Consider the following 9,393-nt stretch of genomic DNA (forward strand, 5'->3'; position numbering starts at 1 on the left):
CATGGGATAGTTGGCAATTGTGCTGCTCATGTTGGTCAGATGCTGAGATGTAAGCTTTGTGGAGAGGAATTTTCTGATTCCCAGGCTCTTGGACGCCATTATCAAGCTGAACATATGGGTACCAGCTCAAACAAAACCTCGATTTCTTGGGGGAAATTGGTTCTACGCCGACCAAAGGCCACAAAATAAGAAATTAGAAACAACAGGTCAAACCCAGAGGCCGCTTTCACCATATCAAAGGAAAATCATTTCTGGTAACGCGATTCGAAAATGATGAAGGAAAAAAAACAGTGAATAGAGAGATTCTTAATCAACAGTACCGCCTTCATTCTTAACGCAGACATTTAGCACTCGAATCAGGAAAACCAGGCGATAAGAGTCAACGAGGTAATGTAGGCAAAGGGTTTCACATACCTGTAGACAATTGAACCCATGACGCGATCACACCTGACCAGTCCCTCTTTCCGGTTAACACAAAGAAAAATGGAGATTAGCATCCGAAACATATTCTACAGCTCAATTAAAAGGAAATAAACCCAAGACCTCAAGGCAGTAAAAGAAGCCGTGTTAATCAGAAGCGATGACTGCCACAACAATTTTTACAGGATCATCATTCTTTTCGGGGATGGTCTCAGATCTCCTGAACTGTGGTAATGTAAACCTTCTCGGCAATAATGGGCGAGATCTGATCTACCGTTCAATGCTGCAGTGGAAACTTGTTCGATATCATCGCGCCTTCATTGGATGGCTACCCTCCATAAGTATCAATAATAATATTCCGGCCGGTGAGGCCTGCATCTCCATGAGGCCCTCCGATCACGAATCGACCAGACGGGTTCAAGTGGACTATGGTATTCTCGTCCAGGTACTTCTCCGGAATCACCGGCTTTATCACATGTTCCTTCAAATCTGCAGCAATCTGGTCATTGGGAACTGTCTCATCGTGCTGAGTGGAGATGGTGCCATTCTTTCTGACCTCGGTGAGCTTCGCTCCCAGCTTGGTAGCCAGCACATGAGTCAGGGGCATTAGCTCAGGGGTCTCATCAGTTGCATAAACATGTGACCCTGGTCACCAGCTCCAATCTCCTCAGGCCTCTTGGTAAAGTGTCCATGAACTCCTTGGGCAATGTCAGGGCTCTTACGGTCGGGGTTCTGGGTGAGGCATGCATCCAACACTGCATCAGAAATCTGGTCACAGAGTTTGTCTGGGTGTCCCTTATTTACGGACTCTGATGTGAACAAGAAGGTCTCCTTCTGGGCTGAAGTGAGCAGAGCAAACAGCACGACAAATCAGAGAATGCAAATTTTAAAGTGACAAATTTTTACCCTAGGTCATTGTCGATAGAAGCACCCTCCAGCAATGCAAACTTTCCTTCAAGGATATCAGTGCTGAGGTGATTGAGTGCATCTGCCTCAGACTCCAGCGCCATTACTTTTATATGAATTGCTTGGTAAAAACAAACATGGTTAGTGTTTTTTTTTTTTTTTTTTTTTCTTTTAATTAATGAAAAACTAAAATTTAGAATTTTTTTTTTTTTTTTACAAATGGACACAATGATTGGCAGAGTGAAAGATGTTTTTGATCAAGCATATTGCAAAACATTTATTTATTCTTGAAATTAGTCTAAATCATCCCTATTTTCTGATCCTCGAGATCGTACAAAGACGCAGGAGGAGAGCATACTTATGAAAGCAAACACTGAAACCTATTTTCTGATCCTCGAGATCGTACAAAGACGCAGGAGGAGAGCATACTTATTCTAGGTAAAAGCAAAACTGAAAATGAAAGCAAAAGCTAAATCTGAAAGCCTACCTACTCTATACTAATTAGAATTTACAATTTAGTTACGTGTAGTTAAACTTCCAATGAAGCCATTCACGTAGCAGTGACAACAATAGATTCAGTAGCAAGTTTTCAAATGATGGATGAAAATATTTGACAGTGAATGAGTCTAGTTGTTGTAACTGCAAATCAACTAAAAAATAAAAAGATGAATCTAATCTAGTACTTACCTGGAATCGTTGTTCGATAAAGCTTTGATAGGTACAGTTTCTCTCACTCAGATCATGCTGTAACTCCTGTTCTTCTTCTCCGATCTGCTGCTCTTCTTCCTCGATCTCCTGTTCGAATGGTTGTTCACCATCAGATACGCAGGATTCTTTAGATGTTGAATCTTCATTTATTTCTTGGGGAGTAGTTGAACTTTCAATTTTTGTAAAGATCTCCTTTTCCAGGGAAGAGGAGATTCCGACTTCTGCAAGGATCTGAGTGAGTAGTTCCAAGCTGACACTCATTATAAAACCATGTTGAAAGAGAAAAGCAAATAAAAATTAGCACACTAAAAATTGAATTAAAAACAAAAGGACCACATAAATAATCTTGAATTCAATACTCAATTAAACCCTCTTACGAGGACTGCTCATTAATTGAGTAATCGAATGCTTCAATTATAACCATGAACCATGAATTCATCAAACATTCTTCACAGTTGCGAAAATCAAACACACCTGCAGAAATTGAAATTCACACTTGCATAAATGTAAACACATCCTACATGCCCTGATCCATAAGAGGTCCAGCCCGTTACGGTATCTTGAATGCGATGCGTAGGTTGTTCCCCACGTCTTACCACCTTAACACCTCGGAGTTAGGAACATGTCTAAACACACTTGCATAAAAATCAAACTAAACTTCAATCCATCGTGCCTCCCCGGCAACGGCGCAAAAATGTTGGGTGAAACTATGTTCGTTTAATTCCGTTGTAGTACTTACCCAACTATTTAATTTGTCAATCCGAGGTCCGTAGACTTACGAGGCACATGCACTATATATGCAGGACTGAAGTGGAACTAATCTAATCTAATCTAATATAAATTACTGAAATCAAATTGATCTAAGAAGGCATTGAAACATTAACTATGAAAGCAGGAAGTTGCATAAAAGAAAAGCAATACAACATGTGAAGAAGTGAATGGCGAACAACAGATGTGAGCTCACAACAATAAAACTATGTCAAATTATATTACAATAACTAAATTACAAATCATGAAAGCATAACAATAAAAGAATCAAAGTTAATCTCCATTCTCTATTATTCATTGTTCATCCCAATGAAGAGAGAGCACTCTCTTATATACATGAAGAAGATAACCTTTCCATAATTACATATTCAATATTCTCTCAAGCACTCTCAACTAGTTTCCCATTATTACAAGATATCATCGCACAAATCTCTCAAACATGATCCCATAAATCTCTCACATATCTTGGATAAGATATGCCAACCAAATCCTCCATGCTTTTCTCCTAATTATCTCCTTAGGAATTGGATAAGATCTGTCTCCATGATTTTCTCCTTAGGATAAGATATGCCTCCATGATTTTCTCCTTAGGATAAGATATGTCTCCATGATTTTCTCCTTAGAATAAGATATGCCTCCATGATTTTCTCCTTAGAAACAGGCTTGCATAATTATCTCCTTGATATGGTGGAGGAGATATTAATTCTTCACATATTTCCTACACATCACAAAACTCACATATTCTTGAGATATAGATAAAAATATGTACATTTTCTAATAATTAATCATAAATTCACTTATAATACAAAAATGAATAAAATGGAAAATAAGAAGGTGAAACCCAAATGTATGTATGAAAGTGATATGATAACAGGTTAATGGGATGATGAAATGTAAGGAATAGTGAAGAAAAAGGTGGATGAAAATATGACATTTCTGAGTCCCAACAAGGGCTTCTTCGAGCAAGATTCTGATAGGATCTCCTGCCCCTTCATCTTTCTTCTCAGCCGCCATGGGAGGCTATCAGGATTTGTGAGGCTGGTCTTGCAAAGGTTCGACTAGTTCAAGCCCTAACTCCTTATATCCCGACCTCATTAGGGACATGCAAAGAAAAACAGAGAAAAAGCAGACCGCTCTGATACCACTGATCCGGATTTGAACAGGAATGCAACAAAATAAAGAGATAACCATATACACAAAGATGCAGCGGAAATAATACTTCATTTCATTAATGTAAAATATTGAAATATGCTTACAAACAGAAATGGAAATAAACCAACTAGAGCAATGGTAGCTTATCTCTGAGAAGAGATGTGGCAGCTACATGCCTCTAAACTGTGTTACAATGAGGCTCGATGGCCTATTTTTTGTTGAGGAACAACGGAAAACCCTTAACATCCCAAAACCTAACCCTAGAAGATGAAACGCCAAATTGTGGGCACCGTTTGGGTAAATTGGTACGTCAATTTCCCAAGGTCGTAACTTTGGCACCCGATCTCCGTTTGACGCATACAATAGCTCATTAGAAAGATCTGTGTGAGAACTATAACTTTCGAAAGAGAAACATTCATCCATGGACCCATGTTGCTCCCAGATTTCCCAAAAAACGTCGTTTAGGGCCTCAAAACAGCTCCGGAAGTTCATGACCTGAAAAACTGCTAAAAATAGTAAATTATGCTACAATTACGAAAACTGAAAAACTGAAAGAGACAGTCGTGGGGTCCAAATGGGATAGGTGGGTGGCCACCAACATCCACCTGGATCATTCCTTCCCCCTTAGGAAGCAATGGTCCCCATTGCATTGAGTTCCTCCATCTGCTAAATTTGGTCCCTAGTGAGCTGTTGTGCAATCTCAGATGTGTGGTCAAGGGTGGTACACATTGAACACTCGGTGCAAGCGAAGGAATGGGGGAATGTTGTGCTTCAAAGCATTATTTCCCACAACCTTGGTAATGGCGTAAGGACCATGTCAGCGTGGTTGGAGCTTATGATGGGCTCTTGTAAGGCATTCTTTCTGCAGATGCAACCAGACTTTGTTGCTGTTAGGCCCCTATACTACTAGTGTAACCCCTTATTGTTATTAGTATAACCCACTTATTATATTGATATACCCATATAGTGCCCATATTGTTACTATTGTGCCCCATAGAAGCCCACTATTCTTATTATTGTGCCCTTACATTATTATTGTTATGTCGGCTCTGATTATGTTATGACCCCTTAGACTCCTATCTATAGAAAGGAGGTCTTTTCATTTGTATCATCCAAGAATTGTTCATTTATGTAATGTAAAGGAGGTTGCCCCCTCGAAGAGGCTGAATTCTAAGGCGTTGATCTATCTTTTCTTGAGCTTGTTTCATAACATTTGGTATCAGAGCTTTGGATTCTAGGGTTTCGCTGCTCCAAACAGGTCATCGTGGCATTTTCGCTATAACTTTTTTCTGTGATGTTTCAGAAGTCACAAAAAAACCCATTTGAGAAGAAATCGTGCTGAACCTTGCGTCCGAATTTCAAAGCTTTTTGCGCGCTATTTGCGGAGATATGATCTGAGGAAGTTGGTCTTTTTGCAGACTCCTGAATTACATTCAAAACAGGTGACCTAGGGAAAATCATCATAACTTTCTCTCTGGATATCGGATTGAAATTTCGTAAGAAGTTACAGAAAGAGGACAGACTGTAGTTTTTTTTTGTATATTTTTCAGATCCAAAGGTTGAAACAGTGACTCGTGGCATGTTGTACAAGTTCACTCTACTGAACTAGTCTATAATCAGGTCATCTTGGGAGATTGTGCATAACTCTTTCTTGGAGAATCCAATTTGGATCAAACTGGTGGCATTGGAAAGAGGACACAGAGGGCTACTATAGGTCACAATTTCAGAACTTAAAGATCTGAAAGTACAGAGTTACAATCGTTTCAAGGTAGAACTCCTAAAATCAAGAAAAAGCAAGATGAGGAAGTTTGATGGAAAGGATCCGGTAAATTGGATACTTCAGATGGAACAATATTTTGATATACATGGTGTACAACTGTTACAAAAGGTATGTATTGCATCTTCATATTTAGAACCAGATCAATTTTTATGGTACAAAGAGCTTTGTTCTCGTAAACAACTTGTTACGTGGTCAATTTTCATGGAGGAAATGATAGCACATTATGAGGATACAAAGAGCAACACCTTCTTTAGAGCAACACCACAACAATTGGAAAGAGTAAAAGGGATTTGTGACATAGTGGAAAGCAAAATTATGGAAACCAGGAAGTGTACCCCTCACAACTATAAAGATGGAAGTGTTGTTTCTCCTAGCCTTCCACAACCTACAAGGGTTACACCACAACAATTGGAAGAAAAAAGAGAAAAAGCGCTTTGTTACAATTGTGATAGCAAATGCACTAAAGGCCATAAGTGTGCTGAGAAGAAATTATTTTACATAGAATATGAAGAGGAGGAAGAAAAGGATCAAGAAACAACAAAAGAAGAAGATATACACCAGGACCCCACCCCAGAGAAAGAAAAAATGAATCAGACCATATCTTGTAAAGCATTGGCAAGAATTACCACTCCTCAAACTCTCAAGATTGAAGGACATATCAAGAAGAAAAAGGTGCAAGAAGTGAAAGATCACATCGAGAAAGAAGAAATGAATCCAACCATATCTTGTAATTCATTGTTCGAAATTACCACTCCTCAAACTATCAAGATAGAAGGACATATAAAGAAGAAAAATGTTCAAGAAGTGAAAGATCACATCGAGCATCAAGAAATAAATCCGACCATATCTTGTAAAGGATTGGAAGAAATTACCACTCCTCAAACTCTAGAGATAGAAGAACATATCAAGAAGAAAAAGGTTCAAGCAGTGAAAGATCACATCGAGCATCAACAACAAGTTCTCCAACTTTTAAAGGATAACGCCACTTCGGTGAAAACTCAAACGAAACAACAAGCACTTAAAAAATGGCGACCTTACCGAATGGGAAGACTCTTCAAGGATGAGGATGTGGAAGCATTGTTTTGTGCTATTCATATTATCCAACCAAATTGGATAAACAAAGCAAGGGATGAATGGAAGAAGGACGAAGAAGTATGGCCACTTATTCAAAAGTTGCAAAAGATCCCAATTCAAACAATATTGCCAGAAATTAAAGAGGAAGGAAAAATCATATTGGAACCTGGAGCAGTCACAGAAACAAGAACCCGACAGTTACGAAATCAATCAATTTCGGAGTATCTCATCAAGTGGAAGAACTTACCCGCTGAATATTCCACATGGGAGGACAAGAATTTTATACAGAAGCATCAAGAACTACTCAAGCGTTGAGGACAACGCTTTTTGAAGGAGAAGGACATGTTAGGCCCCTATACTACTAGTGTAACCCCTTATTGTTATTAGTATAACCCACTTATTATATTGATATACCCATGTAGTGCCCATATTGTTACTATTGTGCCCCATAGAAGCCCACTATTGTTATTATTGTGCCCTTACATTATTATTGTTATGTCGGCTCTGATTATGTTATGACCCCTTAGACTCCTATATATAGAAAGGAGGTCTTTTCATTTGTATCATCCAAGAATTGTTCATTTATGTAATGTAAAGGAGGTTGCCCCCTCGAAGAGGCTGAATTCTGAGGCGTTGATCTATCTTTTCTATCTTTTCTTGAGCTTGTTTCATAACAGTTGCCCACCTAAAGCTTGTGTGGTACCGCTGTGGGTGAGGAGAAGTTGTTCCTATGTTCTTTCATGACCGTATCCTTCTGTTGTTGCTGCTACATGGAGGAACCCTTCGCAGGGGTCATGGATGTGGTGATGATCTTCCCCTTACTTTGGGTGTGAATCAGATAGAAAATGAATTTCCTAGTCTGGGAGAGGAGCTTGCTGCCTTTCTTAGTTGAGACCAAAGAGGTGGCGGTAGGGGGGGCTACCTCCAGTATCCTATATAATGAATTATCCAACGAAATAATGACAGCGCGAGGCCTTGGCTCATACACAGCATGTTGCCTCCACAAGTATGGTTGGCCTAATAATACATCACAAACATCCAGAGGTGTAACATCACACAATACCTCGTCTGTGAAGGGCTTGATGTTGTAGGGAAAGCAACCCTGCTGGAAAATATTGAGACCTCGTCCTTCATGAAGCCACCCAATATTGTACGGTTGCAGGTTTTGTGTAGTCAGTAGGCCCAATCGCTTCATGACCTCTACTGAAATGAGGTTCTTTTGGTTGCCACTGTCGACAATGAATTGCAGCGGCAAACTCTTCACCCACATCTGTGAGTGGAAAAGACGTCCCCCCTCCTCTAGATCTTCGAGCTCATTCTTCTTGATCTTGGCAGTGGCAACAATGATGTTGGGCTCCGCATCAATGATCTGCTTCCCTTTTTCATTCCCCTTTTCGGGTTCTAACTCGGGTTCGAAACATGCATCTAATTCTGAAGCCTTCAACTCAGCCACCAGCGACTACTTGGTTCGACACTCACTTGTGTTATGAGAGGGACTCTTGTGGAACTCACACCACTTTCCTGTGTCCTTCTTCGACTTTGTAGTGTTGTTCTTTTCTTGCGGCTTCGACAGGTTGTCTTGGGTCACCCCGCCTTAGCTTTGTCCTTTGGTCTTCGGATTTGCAGATCCAAAGTCTCGCTTCTTCGATTTGAACTTTTGCTTGATTTTGACAGCGTATCAGTATGCAGTGCCAATCTAGGAGATGTTCAGGAACTCCATCTCTTCCTGGATGCATCTGTGTAGGCAACCGCGGTATTTGAGTACCAAATGAAGCTCAGATTCCTTGATACCCAACTGTGTGCAAAGGGTATGAAAAATGTTTGTGAACTCTGGCACATCTTGGTCCCTTCCCTGCCGTAGTGTGGTCCATTTGATGTATTTGTCCTCATAGCTTTTGACAAGGTAGTACTACTCCTTGACGGCATCTCGGAATGAATCCCAAGTGGATGCGACTGAAAATAGTGAGCCCGTACTTTCATTCTTCTACTTGCAGTAGGTTTCCCACCAATCCTTAACGTGGGGGGCTGCTTTGAGAAGAGCGAAAACAATCTTTTCCAGACTTAAAAATTCATGAACAAAAAAGTAACCCTCTAGCAGATTTAACCATTTATCTATGGCATTTGCATCTATCTCACCCTCAAAGGGGATTTCAAAATTAACTTGTACCTTAAAGGTCATGGCATTTCCAAAGTATCTACTGGAAGTCGATGCATTACGTCTGGGTAGCCTCTAAAGGATCTGGGCAAAGTTGTCTATCATCGCATTCCTTTGTCGCTTGAGAGCTTCTTCGAGCAAGATTTTGATAGGATCTCCTGCCCCCTCATCTTCCTTCTCATCCACCATGGGAGGCCGTCGGGATTTGCGAGGCTGCGCTTGCAAAGGTTCGACCAGTTCAAGCACTAACTCCTTATATCCCGACCTCATTGGGGACATGCAAAGAAAAACAGAGAAAAAGCAGACCGCTCTGATACCACTGATCTAGATTTAAACAGGAACACAACAAAATATAGAGATGACCATATACACAAAGATGTAGCGGAAATAATACTTCATTTAATTAATGTGAAATACTGAAATATGCTTA

The 9,393-nt window shown here is 40.1% G+C and overlaps 1 pseudogene; it reads right to left on the minus strand.

Moving 5' to 3' along the window:
- Positions 1–748: 748 nt before the first annotated feature.
- LOC149247707 (S-adenosylmethionine synthase 2-like) lies at positions 749–8,987 on the minus strand (annotated as a pseudogene).
- Between the last annotated feature and the right edge of the window lie 406 nt (positions 8,988–9,393).

This window comes from Pinus tabuliformis, chromosome 7 (genome assembly GCF_031772625.1).
Source record: "Pinus tabuliformis cultivar Carrire ecotype Pingquan chromosome 7, CPIR1, whole genome shotgun sequence".
NCBI lineage: Eukaryota > Viridiplantae > Streptophyta > Pinopsida > Pinales > Pinaceae > Pinus > Pinus tabuliformis.